Genomic DNA, 16,515 nt, shown 5'->3' with positions numbered 1-16,515 from the left:
TAAACTTGAACAAAGCTAATCAGTCACATCATTTGGTAGTAAATACTTAAGTACAAGAAGGCTTATGTTCGCTGTGTTTAATCCACTTATAAGAACATTCCTCTATGTTTAAAATAATTGCACATTACCAGTATAAATCATAACAAGTAACTCATTAGCTAGACATTGTTCACTTATTACATTGCTCATGATGGAGGGAGGAAACTGCATGTATTTTCATTCTCAAATAGCTGAATAAGTTTTTTTTAAATGTAGTATATGCTCTCCCAAAGTGAAGGAGGAGAAAACACTTCATTACTGAAAATAAATTACTGAGATGTAAAATTGGGATCGGAAATGATGGAAACATTAAGAGAAGTAGACTGTGATGATCTCACCAAGTGATATCACTGTAGTCATTTTTCAGTGCAGTAGTAATTTGGCAGAGGAATGGTCTGACAGTAGCTCTACATTCTGCTTAGCTGAGAGCTTCCCTTGTAGTATAATACATCATGGAATTGAAAGCATTCAGCTTTGTTTTGCAATTCACAATTCAGCCCAGGTGGGCCACTATTACACAATAACCGTGCAGCTGTTAGTATCATTGCCTAAATTGCCCTTCCTTTTTAAAATTTACAGTATAATCTGCTCAACCAATAGATACTAATGTCCAAAAACTCAGCTCTTATTTACCATTTACTCCCTGTAAAGGTCCAAAATAACTAACAAATCATTCTCAAAGGAATTCCAATTATGCTGCTTGTTCCCTTAAAGAGTATAAAGGAGTAAAATGTCAGCATTGTAAGAAATAAAGTGCTCACAACACCTGCTAACGATACATACTGTATAAAGCACTTAGCCTGTAATGCGTTTCTGGAAATCATTTCAGAAATTTACAAACATAATTTTTGGCCTATCTTCCCACCATTTTAAAGACCCTACCATATGCTACAATTTTCATCTGAATTGCCTGATTCTTTATTCTTGATGTTAATATGGTGGGGGAGCCTACAGACACATAGATTTTTGTCAGAGTTAATGCTCATAAAAATTAATAGCTTCTGTTGAAACTTTCTGATCCCAATGAAATTGTTCATTTATTTCACTGATAGTGTTTGTCTTCCTCCAAAAGCTGTTGAGCACATCCAAAGAGCTTTGTTCAGTCTGACAAATGATAAGTAGAACATGTGTTTACTCATTTGTTTTCAAGGCTTTGAAAACATTTTTTTTCTTTTTTGTTCTAAGGGCTTTCAAAGAGAACAATAAATTAAACAAATAAGTGGGCTGAGAACAGAAAGGTCAAACCTAGGTGTAATCTATGATTTGTCAATAGATAGTAACTAAAATAACACAGAATGACATCTTTATATTTTACAGATGAGACTGACTACATGCTAAAGAGGCCCTTACCCAATATATTCACTCCTAACCAGTTCTTTTGGCAACTTTTATAGGATTTTTTTTTTAATCAGGGAAGCATTTTACTCATCAAATATCTGCCATATCGTGTTTAAAATGAGTTCAGAAACAAGCAAATTTACTCATCCTATTGCCCCATGTAAGCATCTCTCTTTGTTGTTCACAGTCTATGTGAGCTGAAGACCAATTTTGTGACTGAAGCGATGTTTCCCTCTGACATGGATAATTCTACATGACAATATTTGACTAACAAGTATATGAATATACCTGACACAGCTTTAGGATTCTAATCTCTATGAATAGTTTCTCAGTATGTGTTATTAAAAAGTTATCTGATCCTGATTCTGTTGTTTTCTGCTTCTCTGAAATAGCTCTCATTCATTCATTATTTATTTGATTTATATAAAATGTGTTCACTGCCCAAGGACTTCTGGACTTTTGCATAACATTTAAACTAAATCCGGCAGCTAAAATCCCTCTTAAACTGTAATGAAATTACCAAGTTAATGGAGCAGTGTAATCAAACCAAAGTTAATAAATATGGTGTGGCCTTAATAGATGCCATAAGAACAAATGTCAATGGATATTGACAATTTGCCATGTGAATGCAGGACATGTATTATGTTTATACTCATATTGTCATGCATTTATTATTTTTATGGTCCAGTTATACCCAGTGTATTGGAACCACAGCATCGGGCCTTGTGGAAATTAAAGAAATAAACAATATCCACTTTCCAAAAGTAAGTTATCCAGGATTTTTTAAAATAGCACACATTGAAGTTCACCAGAGGGGTTAGTCCATCAAAATGCACACACTCCCACTAACACACAGTGTGAAAAATGTGCCTTTAAAGCTCGGTAGAAACACAGGAATCTACAGGTGAGGTTTTTAGTTGGAAATACACTAAATGGTGGTTGTTGCACTTCTTTGTGTCTTTTATGCTTCAATGGGGAAAATACTTAAACTCACAGGAGTCTTTTTTTTTTTTTGGCATGTAGGCACCTAATCCTTTGGAGCACCCTTGATTCTTACCTTCTTCTAGAAGCTCCTTATAAACATCTGCTTGCACAGCACAGACTACATTTCAAATTCTGAACTCAAGAATGAAAGTGCCCCCAAAACTGATTGCAGAGCAGACAGACAGCCCTGTTACTGAAATGTGTTTTACCAAGTTCTGCCCTGATCCCTAAACTAGATGAAAAGAGATGACACACACACACACACACGGCTGGCTACATCACCTTTTAGATCTTACTGTTCTTACGTTTCTTGTTTATGTGTTCAAAGAAATAGTAATCAACTGCCAGAAAACCTATGTGTTTTTTACTGGAATAAAAAAATAAGAAATCACATTATTGATTTACTTTTTTCATTAACAACACTGAAATGCTTTTAGCTTTCTCATATAAACATTGTTGGTGAGTAGGCCGAAGCTTTGAAAACCAGGACTTTGGCAGTGGAAACACGACGTTTTTCAAGGGAAAATATAACAAATTCTTTATAAAGAATTACAATTAATAAGTTGCTCCAGGAGGTTTGAGCACAATGGTTTCTGAGTAACTGTACTTTTAAAAAATATTTTCATTTTTCTTTTTAAAGAAGTGTAGTAGATAATTGTTGAAATGGGAGGAATAGCTACACAGAAGTTCATTATACTGTTCTCTATTCTTAAGTTTGTAAATTTCTATTAAGAAGTAAAAATAATGTTGCATATATATTGCAGAAAACTTGCAAAGTACAAATAAACAAGAAAAAAATCACCAAAAGACATTTAATATTTTAGACAACATTCCTCTAGTTCTTCCATTAAATAAACATATATTATAATAATTATACAGATAGATACACAAATGAGCATCATGTTGTATATATCTTACTTGGCAATGTATTCACTTAATTTATCATTAACATCTTCTCAAATATGATACTTTGTAACCATCTAAAATTTCATTTTATGAGTCTGACTTGATTTACTTTATCATTAACCCATTACTGGACATTACCTTATTTCTCCCTTTTCCCCTACAATTATAAACAATGTTAGACTAAAAATTATAGGTGTATTTGCAGACATTTATGATTATGTCCTTAAGACACATTTCTAGAAATATAATTTCCAAGTCAAGGAGTATGGAAAAATTTTTATGCATATTGTCATACGAACATCCAGAAATACTGCTAATGCACATGCCCACGAAAAGTGCATGAGACTGTCCTGCCCCCATGTTTGCTAATGTTGACGGACAAGAGGATCTATGATTGTTTTAGCTTGCATTTCTTTCAACATTCGTGAAGCTGAACACTTTTCATGTCTTTCTTTTCATTATCTTTTCTTTTGAGATACACTCACTTACATTCTTATTTTTCTATAGGGGTAGGAGATTTGTCTTTTTCTTATTACCTCATACTTATTTCAATAATTCCACTAATGTAATACAAAAATTGGTTAAATTTTTATGCCTTAATTGCCCCATAACAAGACATGATTTCCAGAATGGTTCAGTGGCTTATGCCTATAATCCCAGCACTTTGGGAAGCCAAAGAAGGAGGATCACTTGAGGCCAGAAGTTCAAGACCAGCATGGTCAACATAACAAGACCCTGTTTCCACAAAATACTTAAAAATTAGCCAGGTGTGGAGGCATGTGCCTGTAGTCTCTGCTACTTGGGATGCTGAGGCAGGAGGATCACTTGAGCCCGGGCGTTCAAGGCTTCAGTGAGTCATGATCATGCCACTGTCCTTCAGCCTGAGCAACACAGAAAGACCCTGTCTCAATTAAAAAAATAAAAAGACATGATTTCCATACAAGTGAAACCATCCTCAATATATTAATTGGCCACTGAAGACAATTCTGTCTAGTGGCCAAAGTAATAATTATGGAAATAATATTATGAATGCTCACCCCTTGTATCACTGACAAAAAACAACCACATGCCACCCATGCAAGTAAGTGGACTTTTTACAATTTTTAATTTGTATGGGTACATGGCAGGTGTATGTATCTATGGGTTACATGAGATATCTTGATACAGGCATACAATGTGTAATAATCACATCTAGGTAAATGGACTATCCATAACCTCAAGCATTTATGATTTCTTTGTGTGAAAAACATTCCAATTGCATTCCTTTATTCTAAAATGTACTGTAAGTTATTGTTGACTGTAATCACCTTATTGTGCTATTAAATACTGTATCTTATTTAATCTATTTAACTATATTTTTGCACCCAATTACAATCCTCACTTTCCCCCTCCCCCCTGTTCCCCACCCTTTCCAGCCTCTGGTAATTATCATTCCACTCTCTATCTCCATGAGTTCAATTGTTTTAATTTTTAAACTCCCACAGATGAGTGAGAACATGCGAAGTCTGTCTTTCTGTGCCTGGCTTATTTCATTTAACATAATAACCTCCAGTTCCATCCATGTTGTTACAAATGACAGAATTCCATTCTTTTTATGGCACAACAATGTTCCATTACGTGTATATACCATACCTTCTTTATCCATTCATCTGTTAATAGACACTTAGGTTACTTCCAATCTTGATTCTTGTGAACAATGCTGCAATAAACATGGGCATGCAGATATCTCTTTGATATATTAATTTCCTTTCTTTTTAGGTATATACCTAACAATGGGATTGCTGGATCATCTGGTAGTTCTATTTTTAGTTTTTTGAGGAGCTTATGTACTGTTCTCCATAGTGGTTATACTAATTTACATTCCTACCAACAGTGTAAAGGGTTCTTTTTCTTGACATTCTTACTAGCATTTGTTATTGTCTGTCTTTTGGATAAAAGCCTTTCTAACTAGAATATGATGATCTCATTTTAGTTTTGATTTGCATTTCTCTGACAATCAGTGATGTTGAGCATTTTTTATATACCTTTTTGCCATTTGTTTGTCTTCTTTTGAGAAATGTCTACTCAGAACTTTTGTCTTTTTTTTTTTTTTCCGAGACAGAGTCTCGCTCTGTTGCCCAGGCTGGAGTGCAGTGGCATGATCTCGGCTCACTGGAAGCTCCACCTCCGGGGTTCACACCATTCTCCTGCCTGAGCCTCCCGAGTAGCTGGGACTACAGGCACTTGCCACCACACCTGGCTAATTTTTTTTTTTTTTTTTGTATTTTTAGTAGAGACATGTTTCACCATGTTAGGCAGGATGATCTCGATCTCCTGACCTTGTGATCTGCCCATCTTGGCCTCCCAAAGTGCTGGGATTACAGGCGTGAGCCACCACGCCAGGCTGAACTTTTGTTCATTTTTAAATTGGATTATTACATTTTTTTTTCCTCTTAAGTTGTTTGAGCACCTTATATATCCTGGTTATTAAACCCTTGTCAGATGGACAATTTGCAAATAGTTTTCCCATTCTGTGGGTTGAGTCTTCACTTTGTTGATTGTTTCCTTTGCTTGCAGAAGCTTTTTAACTTGACGTGATCCCATTTGTCTATTTTGGATGTCTATGCTTGTAGGGTATTACTCAAGAAATCTTTGCCCAGACCAATGTCCTGCAGTTTCCCTAATGTTTTCTTTTAGTAGTTTCATAGTTTGAGGTCTTAGACTTAAGTATTTAATCCATTTTGATTTGATTTTTGTATATGGTGAGAGATAGAGGTCTAGTTTCAGTCTTCTGCAAATGGATACTCAGTTTTCTCCAGCACCATTTCTTGAAGAGACTATCCTTTCCCCGTGTGTTCTTGGCACCTTTGTTGAAATGAGTTCACTGTAGATGTATGGATTTATTTCTGGGTACTCTATTCTGTTCCATTTGTCTATGTGTCTATTTTTATGTCGGTAGCATGCTGTTTTGGTTACTATACCTCTGTATTTGAAGTCAGGTAATGTGATTCCTTCAGTTTTGTTCCTTTTGTTCAGGATGGTTGTGGCTATTCTGGGTCTTTTGCGATTTCATATACATTTTAGAATTATTATTTCTATTTCTGTGAAGAATGTGATTTGTGTTTTGACACGGATTACATTGAATCTGTAGATTGCTTTGGGTAGTATAGACATTCTAACAATATTGATTCCTTGAATCTATGAACATGGAATATCTTTTCCTTTGTGTCCTTTTCAATTTCTTGCATCAATGTTTTATAGCTTTCATTATAGAAAACTTTCATTTCTTTGGTTAAGTTTATGCCTAGGCATCTTGTTTTATTTGTACATATCGCAAATGGGATAACTTTCTTGATTTCTTTTTCAGATTCTTCCCTGTTGGCATATAGAAATGCCACTGATTTTTCTATGTTGATTTTGTATCCTGCAACTTTACTGGATTTTTTTTATCAGCTCTAATACTCTTTTGGTGGAAACTTTGTCTTTCCAAATATAAGATTGTATCGTGCAAACAAGGATAATTTGACTTCTTCCTTTCCAACTTGTATGCCTTGTATTTCTTTCTCTTGTTGCTGTAGTTAGGATTCGCATTCTATGTTGAATAACAGTAGTGAAAATGGGCATCTTTTTCTCGTTCCAGATCTTAGAGAAAATGCTCTCAGTTTTCCTCAGTTTTCAGTATAATGCTAGCTGTGGGTCTGTCATATATGGCTTTCATTGTCTGGTGGTATGTTTCTTTTATACACAGGTTTTTTTTAGGGTTTTTATCATGAAGGGATGTTGAATTTTATCCCATCCTTTTTCATATGATCAATTGAAATGACCATGTGGTTTCTGTCCTTCATTCTTTTGATATGATGTATCTTATTGATTTGTATATGTTGAACCATCTTTGCATCCCTGAGATAAACCCAACTTGGTCATAATTAATTATCTTTTTAATATGTTGTTGAATTTGGTTTGCTAGTATTTCGTTGAGGATTTTTGTTTCAATGTTCATCAGAGACGTTGGCCTGTAGTTTTCTTTTTTGATATGTCATTGTCTGGCTTTGGTATCAGGGTAATACTGGCCTCATAGAATGAGTCTGGAAGTGTTCCCTCCTCCTCTGGTTTTTGGAGTAGTTTCCTTAGGATCTGTATTAGTTCTTTGAATGTTTGGTCATATTCAGCAGTTAAGTCATCGGGTCTCATGCCTTTTTTGCGGGTAGACTTTTTATTACAGTTTCAATCTAATTACTTGTTATTCGTCTTCAGGTTTTGAGTTTCTTCATGGTTTAATCTTGATAGATTGCATGTGTCTAGGAATTTATTCATTTCTTCTAGGTTTTCCAACTTATTGGCATATACTGGCTCATAGTAGCCTCTAAAGATCCTTGAATTTCTGTGGTATCAATTGTAATGTCTCCTTTGTCATCTCTGGTTTTATTTATGTGGGTCTTCCCTATTTTTTCTCAGTCTGGCTAAAGATTTGTCCATTTTTTTATCTATTCAGAAAACAACTTTTGTTTGTTCATTATTTTTATTGCTTTCTTTGTTTCAATTTCATTTATTTCTGCTCTAATATTTGCCATTTCTTTTCTTCTGGTAATTTTAGTGTGGTTTGCTCTTGCTTTTCTAGTTCTTTAAGATGCATCACGGATTGCTTATTTGAAGTTCTTCTACTTTTTTGATGTAGGTGCTTACTGCTATAACTTTCCTTTTAGTACTGCTTTTCCTATATTGCATAAGTTTTGGTATGTTGTGTTTTCATTTTCATTTGTTTCAAGAAATGATTACATTTTCTTCTTAATTTCTTCATTGGCCCACTAGTCATTAGGAAGCATATTGTTTAATTTACATGTGTTTGTGTAGTTTCCAAAATTCCTCTTGTAATTGATTTCCAGTTTTATGGATTTCTCTCCACTGTAGTCAGAAAAGATCCTTAATATAATTTCAATGTTTCTGAATTTTTTAAGACTTGTTTTGTGGTCTAACATACGGGCTAACCTTGAGAATGACTCGTGTGCTGAGGAGAATAATAATATGTAGTCTGTAGCCATCAAATGAAATGTCCTGTCAACATGTATTAGGTCCACTTGGTCTATCGTGCAGATTAAGTCCAATGCTTCTTTGTTGATTTTGTGTCTGGATGATCTGTTAAATGCTGAAAGTGGGTGTCGAGGTCTCCAGCTATTACTGTATTGGGGTCTATACAATCATCTGTCCTTTAGTTCTAATATTTGCTTTATACTCTGGGTGCTCCAGTGTTCGGTGCATATATACTCACAATTGTTATACTCTTTTGATGAATTGATCCCTTAAATCACTATATAATGACCTTATTTGTCTCTTGTTATACTTTTTGTCTTGAAATCCATTTTGTCTGACATAAGGATAGCAATTCCTGCTCTTTTTTGGTTTCCATTTGCATGGAACATCTTTTTTCATCCCTTTATTTTCAGTATATTTGTATCTTTATAGATGAAGTATGGTTTTGCAAGAACAGATCATTGGGTCTTTTTTTTTTTTTAACCCATTCAGCAACTCTACATTTTTTATTGGAGAATTTAGTCAATTTACATTCAATGTTGTTATTGATAAATAAGGACTTATTCCTGCCATTTTATTTGTTTTCTGGTTGTTCCGTGGTCTTCTCTTCCTTCATTCTTTCTTTCTTGTCTTCCTTTCTGTGAAGGTGATATTCTTGGGTTGTATGTTTTAATTTCTTGCTTTTTATTTTTTGTGTATCTGTTCTAGGTTTTTTGATTTGAGGTTACCATGAGGCTTGCAAATAACATCTTATAACCTATTATTTTAAACTTATGACAACTTAACACTGATTGCAAAAAAAAAAAAAAGAAAGAAAAAAAGAAAGAAAAAAAGAAAGAAAGAAAGAAAGAAAGAAAGAAAGAAAGAAAGAAAGAAAGAAAAAAGAAAAACTAACAAGCAAGCGAAGAAAACTAATAAAAACTCTACAGAAAGACCTTTAGTTGTAGGTCTGCAAGTGAATGGAAGGGACAGGTTCTGCGTACATAGCAGTGGCAATCTTAAACTCAAGTGAATTTTCCTTTACCCCCACCACTCCAGCAATTACCCTTCCCCAAGTTTACTCATCTAAAGTCAATGACTGAGAAATGAAATTGTGAAGGTTTTCATATTATTTTACTTCCTTTAATGGTACAATTATATAGATTAAAATAGGTGAGAGAAAACAATTATTATTATTATTATTATTATTATTATTATTATTATTTTTGGAGACAGAGTTTCACTCTTGTTGCCCAGGCTGGAGTCCAATGATGCAATCTTGGCTCACCACGACCTCCAACTCCCAGGTTCAAGTGATTCTCCTGCCTCAGCCTCCCGAGTAGCTGGGATTGCAGGCATGCACCACCATGCCCGGCTAATTTTGTATTTTTAGTAGAGCCGGGGTTTCTCCATGTTGGTCAGGCTCGTCTCAAACTCCCAACCTCAGGTGATCTGGCCACCTCAGCCTCTCAAAGTGCTGGGATTACAGGTGTGAGCCACTGTGCCCGGCCGAGAAAACAGATTATTTTGGTCATTAGACTATTTATATTCACAAAATGTGCAATATTTCTTAGCTTCGGTTAAAGCAAATGTGTGCACAGTCTATGTTTTCTATTTCCTTTTGAACAGCAGACACTCCTCATTTTCAGGGATACATTCCAAGACTCCCAGTGGATGCCTGAAATTGCAAGTAGTGTTGAACTCTATAAATACTGTGTTTTTTTCCTACATATACATACCTATGATGAAGATTAATTTAAAAATTAATCACAATAAGAAAGTAACAATGACTAAAAAATAGAACAACTGTGACAATATACCGTAATAAAAGTTACATAAAAGTGGTCTCTCTCTTCCCCCCCCCCACACCAAATATTTTATTGCACTGCACCACGTGTATGAAAAGCAAAACCATGGAAAAGGGGGGATTACTGCAGTTGCCATTTTAGAAATCCATGTCCATGTTTACATCACTGGATTTTACCCCATTCATCTCCCTTGCTAATTTTTAAAAAATTAAACTTCAAAGGTAAATAAATGAATGTGTTGTATTATTTATATCAATTACTGTCCACAGTATATTTTAATGTACTTATCATAACTATAAACATATATTTACTTATTATAACATACATTTGTTTGTCATTGTAAAAGCTAGTGTAATGAGACTCTTCCAGTCACATCAGTCTCAACATCAAATTTATTTCAATATTCTGACTTGGTTTCATAGTATTAAAATAAATTTTTGAACTACATAAGTAATTACAAATGATGGTTTGGAAAAAGAAACAAAAACCTTCCCTAGTTGTCTCAAGATATGCTTCAATTAGGTAATTCAGAGCTTAAAATAAAATCAAGGTTTAATCACTAATTGTATCCCAGCTTTTCTCAAAATAAGGCAGGCAAAAAGCACCTAAACCTAATAACACTAGAAATACCTTTAATATCACACTACATAAATATGTTATAGGTTCCCTTATTAATGAGCTATCAATGATTCCACTACGATGTGAACATCTAACCACCAGACATACTTGATTCTACTCCATGCTATATTTGAGCTGTTAAGCAATTTTATGTAAACAGGCATGCTAAGGCCTGATTTTTTTTTACATCATGAAAAATCAAAACACTCCTAGCCAAGGAAACATTTACATACTGTTCAAATGCATAGAGATGAGAAAACATTTGCACATCTGCAAAAAGTACCTACCTAACACAGTTTAGTAAGTTGGGTCCCTCCAATATGGTAATATGTGGACTATAATATATTTAAGTATGTGCTTTTAAGTATAGCATGAAAATATGGTTAATAATAGATGCTTTAAAAGCTAATAATATCCTGGTGATCTGTATTTATAAATACGAATACAGTTTGTAAGCTACTGCTTTGAGACATAGTACAGTGTATGTAACTTGGGTTCTTAATCAGATAGTCCTGAGTTAAAATTCTATTGTCTCTATGAAATAGCTGTGTAATACTGGGTAGATAATTAACTTTTTTAAGCCTCGGTGACCACATCTGTTGCAAGGTTTAAGGAAGAAACACACAAAAGGCACTTAGCCAGAATGCTAGTTACGACAATAGCGATGATACACTTTGCTCAATTCTCATCTTTTGTCTAAGGCCTATCCTGACTATCCTATTCAAGACTGCAACACACCTTGATTTTCTTAACCCCACACTTCTGATCTCCTCAGTCTGCCCCATTTTTCCCACTTTCTAAACAAACTATTAACCATCAGCCCATAGGATTTCCAGTTTTTTAAAAAATCACATGTAATTAGGCTCTTTGTACATCTTAACTTCTCAGAGTCACAAAAACAGGATGCCTTCCAAAATAATAATTAGCAAGTTCGTGAATCTTCAGATAGAATGTAGATTTTTTTCAACTCATCAGAATAGAATTTCTGAGAGGACAGAGTTTTTGCCTCTTTTATTGACCAAATGCTTAGAATAGTACTGGATACTTATACAATAGTCCATAAGTATTCGTTGGATGAACTCATGACAATAGGAAAATGTCTCAGTATGCATTTTCAACAATTTTACCTGGTCTTAAATTGTGGAAAAAAATTCCTTACTCCATTTTGTTGTTCCTGATTCTCAGTGTAATAGTATAATTAATCACTAATCACTAAAGGTGGAGTTAGAAACCAGGCCTTAATAAGGAGTTTGACTCTCCATATATGGATACAACCCAAGCCAGCTTCATTGGTATCCCCCAGGATTTAGGCTTTGCATAAGGAAGAAAGGGACAGCTATCTGGGCAAAGACAGAAGCTAAAGTCTACAATGTTTCATCTAGCATATGCTGCTGCCAGAGAAAAATTATTCCAACATTGTGTGTCCACAAGAAAAATGGGCCCTTCTTTGTCCAGTCAAGGAAGGAACAGCAATTTTGCCAACGGTTTTTAGAGGATGCAACAGCAACATGAAATCGGAAGCATACTCTGCTCTACTATCTTAAGCTGTCCTTGGACCCTGGACCTGTGACCACCGGACTCTCCCACTTATAGAGTCCATCGAGTAGTCTGACTCTTCTTGAGTGTGGCTCAAGATTTGATGGGAAGGCTGCCACATCAAGAATAGCCAGACATTCATGAGAAGACTGCCCAGGCAAGAGTAACCCACCAAGTCTTTAAGAATCTAAGTTTAAACAAATCTCCACTACCTAATTCATCTGCTGAATTGTAATCAAGTTGCATCAGTCATGCAACTTGCATCTATGGCCATGGCATCAATTTAAGTCTAACGATCAAAAGGGAAAAAAAGACTCATTTCAGAGTGTCATTTGTCTAGAGGATGCAGGTCCCTAAAAGGGCATTGTCCTAGTGACCTTCCTAGTAATTACTAGGCTAATTCCTGAGCAAAGCAAAATCTACTGGAATACTGTGGCCTAATCTCATATGACTCCTGATGACAGCTGTGTGATCTCATGTCGTGGTGGTTTTGACTTAGATGTTCTGTTTGACTCCATTTTCTCTCTCCAAAGTCTGAACATCACTTCTGTTCTGCCATCCACCTTCCCTTCTTTTCTCTTTTCCAATTGTCTACTTTTGTTTTTCTGTGCAAACATTCTGAGTTTGCATTCCTTAGCATAAGGAACTGCTTAAAAATTTTCTGAGAAGAATCATCAATGTTGCACGGAGATAGAGTAATTTTTCCTAAGGTTTCTTAGCTGGTCAAAAATATCCCTCAACCGAATTCACTATTCTAACTTGCACCAAAGCTACGCCTATCTGTGTACCAGTGACCATGAGGTGGCACCATAAGGGGCACGATGAGACTATCATCAAAATAACAGGCTGGAGACCACCCATTAACCATCAAGAGGCTATGATTTCTAGCTTCAGAAATATCATATATAATCTTCTCATGCTCTTTACAGACCTAGATTTCCAGCACACATAGGCAAACAGCCTATTTCCTCCCCAAATCAATGACTTCTATTATTATAAAATAAAATAGAAAATGGCTAGTAAATCCTGTGATCATTTGTTATAATCTTCTGAAAGCTGCACAATGACACCCTGAATTTCTCTCATGTAGATGCTTAACCTAGCTTTGAGGCATATGAAATGCATTTCACTCAAAAAGAAGGCACATGGGCCTTTTAGCAATGTAGAAAAATAATATTTAAATTTTTCCTGCTGGTCTCAGTGGCTCACGCCAATAATTCCAGCACTTTGGGAGGCTGAAGCGGGCAGATTATTTGAGGTCAGGAGTTTGAGACTAGCCTGACCAACATGGTGAAACCCCTTCTCTATTAAAAACGACAAAAGTTAGCCAAGCTAACAGGTGGCATGCGCCTGTAGTCCTCGCTATTCAGGAGGCTGAGGTGAGAGAATCACTTGAACCTAGGAGACGGAGGCTACAGTGAGCCAAGACTGAACCACTGTACTCCAGCTTGGGCAACAGAGTGAGACCCTGTCTCAAAACAAAAACAAAAACAAAAATTCCATGTAGTGCACTCGAATCAGGATTAACCATAGCTACAAGGATATTTTCTACTGATTAATTTGCTTTTTTTCATCATCATGCTCTACCATTTACTGGATGTTTATCAAAGCACTGTAACAGATTCTGTGGAGGGTAGAAGAAATCATCATAACAGCTTCTGACACTAGTAAGTGGAATAAAGCTGTGCCTCAGGTGAAGCCTTTGAAGGCACCAGAAAAGACCTTCTGTTTTGAAAATATAAGCCCCACGAGTTGGCAATCCTCTATTAAAACCTCGTTCATTTGAGCTGCGAAAGAATTTTCCATCTTCAAGTGTCTCCTAGTACAAAACAAAACAAATGCCTCCTGGTAAGAGCTAAGCCATATCATCTCATACTTTAGTTATGACTATACACCTGGCTTGATAACCTACAAGAGTAACACACTAAATGGATTAGCAATTATTGTGAAGACCTTGGGGAAGTGGGAAGTACGTGGTGAGAGGAGAGGCACTGAAGGAGAAATGGAACGGCTCCAGAGATAAATTTCATCGACCCGGCCAGGGTCTTGAGCACGGCACACAGCTGAGGTAGTGCGGCATAGCGAGCAGAGTGGGCAGGCTGCAGAATCATAGAAACTAGTTAATACCTGTGCCTGCCTGCCACATACTTAGCCATGAGACATTAGGTCAGTTACCTTGGCCCTCTGAACCTCAGTGTCCTTGTCTGCAAAACAAAAATAATACCATATGCCTCTTAGTGCAAGTCTGGTGATGAGATGAAATAATGCATGTTATTTCATTTCCCTGGAATTATAAATGTGCAAATACACCAGAAATGTTTAATAACAGTAATGCTTTGTATTTGCCAAGGTGAATGTCTCAGGCAATGAATTCTTTGGGAAATTACATCACAATAGAATTTTCAGAGATGAAGCTTCCTTAGAGATTATCTAGTGGCTTTTAAACTTCTTAAAGCTCAAAATGCTTCCTTCTAACAAAATTTATAAGAAGGTGTTATGTAAAACAGGTAAAACTAGAATTGCTATTTTTCAAAGTTAGGGGGGCGAGAAGTAGTACAGAGAAGGGGGCAATAGTTGTTCAGTGGAGGCACTTCCTAGAATCTCCTAGAAGAGGTTTCCTCAAAAATGTCTTCAAAGAGCAATGGAGTCCCCTGCCATTAATTAAGTGGCACCCAGTGACTTTTAGGCAGTTTCAGAAGGAAAAAAGAAAAAGTCTGTGAAACCGTTTGATCATACATATTTTGCAAATTTCAAGTGCAGGATGAATTTTGATTTTTACAAAAATTCTTTATAGCTAGCTCAAATCATCTGTTTAAAAATCCTGCCTTTGCTTTAGGAATTTGGGTAAGTCTACCTTGGCTAACATTCTGGAAATCGGGTGCAGTGTTTCCTCAGCTGAAGTATTTTCACATAATACGTATGTCCCTGCTTAGGACGGTTAACTTGTTTTTTGCATTAAACTACCAGTTCACAAACATGGATCAGTGACCTAAAAGTGGTTCACTGAAGCATAAAAGGAGTGATGAAAATACTAACGTAAATACTGCCATAAAGAACAATCTGTAAATGGAAATAATTAACAAGACTCGCGTGCAAATACAGATTATGAATCTAAATGTGCTGGGACAAGTGAATGTGTGAATGACATGCATTCTCACAAGCAGCAGCCCCTGCCAGGTATGATCCTCCTGGCTTCCAAATTCACAACCTCCTGTGACATGGGATAGGTTTTATTGGGAAAGGTCAAAGCTTCAAGGCCAGGATCGGCAAGAACAAAAAAGGAAGCCACTGTTGTTTCTCAAACACACCCCAGCATCTATGGAAAAGCTTGCCAGGGCCCAGGACCTGTTCTTTTTACTTTTTATGGCACAAATTTTAAATGAGTCTTGTCAACAGGGGGACTATACTACACAGTCTGCTTGACATTGGAAAGTTAAGATTTGAGGAACCAGCAATCTACACAAGTTGTCTGAGACAGCCAGCTGTCCAAGACAGGGATAACACAGGTCCCATGGGTAGTTACAGTCTCCACTGTCTGCCATCAGTCCTGAGGGTAATTGGGTACAGCCTCTCCAGCTGGAGAAAGGGGTGGGCTGGGGTGCAGCCCTACCTAGATAATTGTGCAAGAAATCCACAAGAAGTAGCCAGGATCACTTACAGACAATACTGCTCGCTGCACAGCTACTAAGCAGTGGGCAATAACAACGGTGTTGAACAAGCCAGACATCTTCCTTATTAAATGTTGTGGAGTTAGTTTTTGCTAAAATCAGTCAAAGTCCCATCAGGAAGCAGAACAAATGTGGTAACTGAGGAGAGCTTATTAAAGGAACCGTTCACAAACAGGTGAGCAGCCATAAGTAAAATCAACAGCAGCAGGAGGAAGCCATTACCACCTCTAGGGCTGGAGGGGCGAGGGGAGGAATGGTTACCCGAACCCCAAGACGGCTCTAGCTGTGGAGGGGGCCAAAGGACAGAAGGTGGCCTTCAGGGCTTTTGGTGTAGGAATCTAGCTACTTCTAATCTGTAATTCTGCAGAGAGGGGACTGGGAGAATAAATACCCTGATCTCACTCTTCCACCTTCCAAACCCCTGGTGATGCTCCCATTGGCAAAACCCAACCACAAGTCAGAGGGCAAGGAATGTGGCAAAATCAGCTGATGAGGCCCATAAAGGTTGGCACGAGACCAAGCAGAGATGGGGAGAGAGTGGATATGAGGGGCGAGCGAAAAGTGTCCACATACTCAGAAAGACAGGAACCAGTGGCAGTTTTGGGGAGGTCGGCTTAGGAGAGCTAAGGAGA

The sequence above is a fragment of the Macaca fascicularis genome, chromosome 9, assembly GCF_037993035.2.
Source record: "Macaca fascicularis isolate 582-1 chromosome 9, T2T-MFA8v1.1".
Lineage (NCBI taxonomy): Eukaryota > Metazoa > Chordata > Mammalia > Primates > Cercopithecidae > Macaca > Macaca fascicularis.
The sequence above is the reverse complement of the archived record's forward strand: the minus strand, read 5'-3'. Positions refer to the sequence as shown.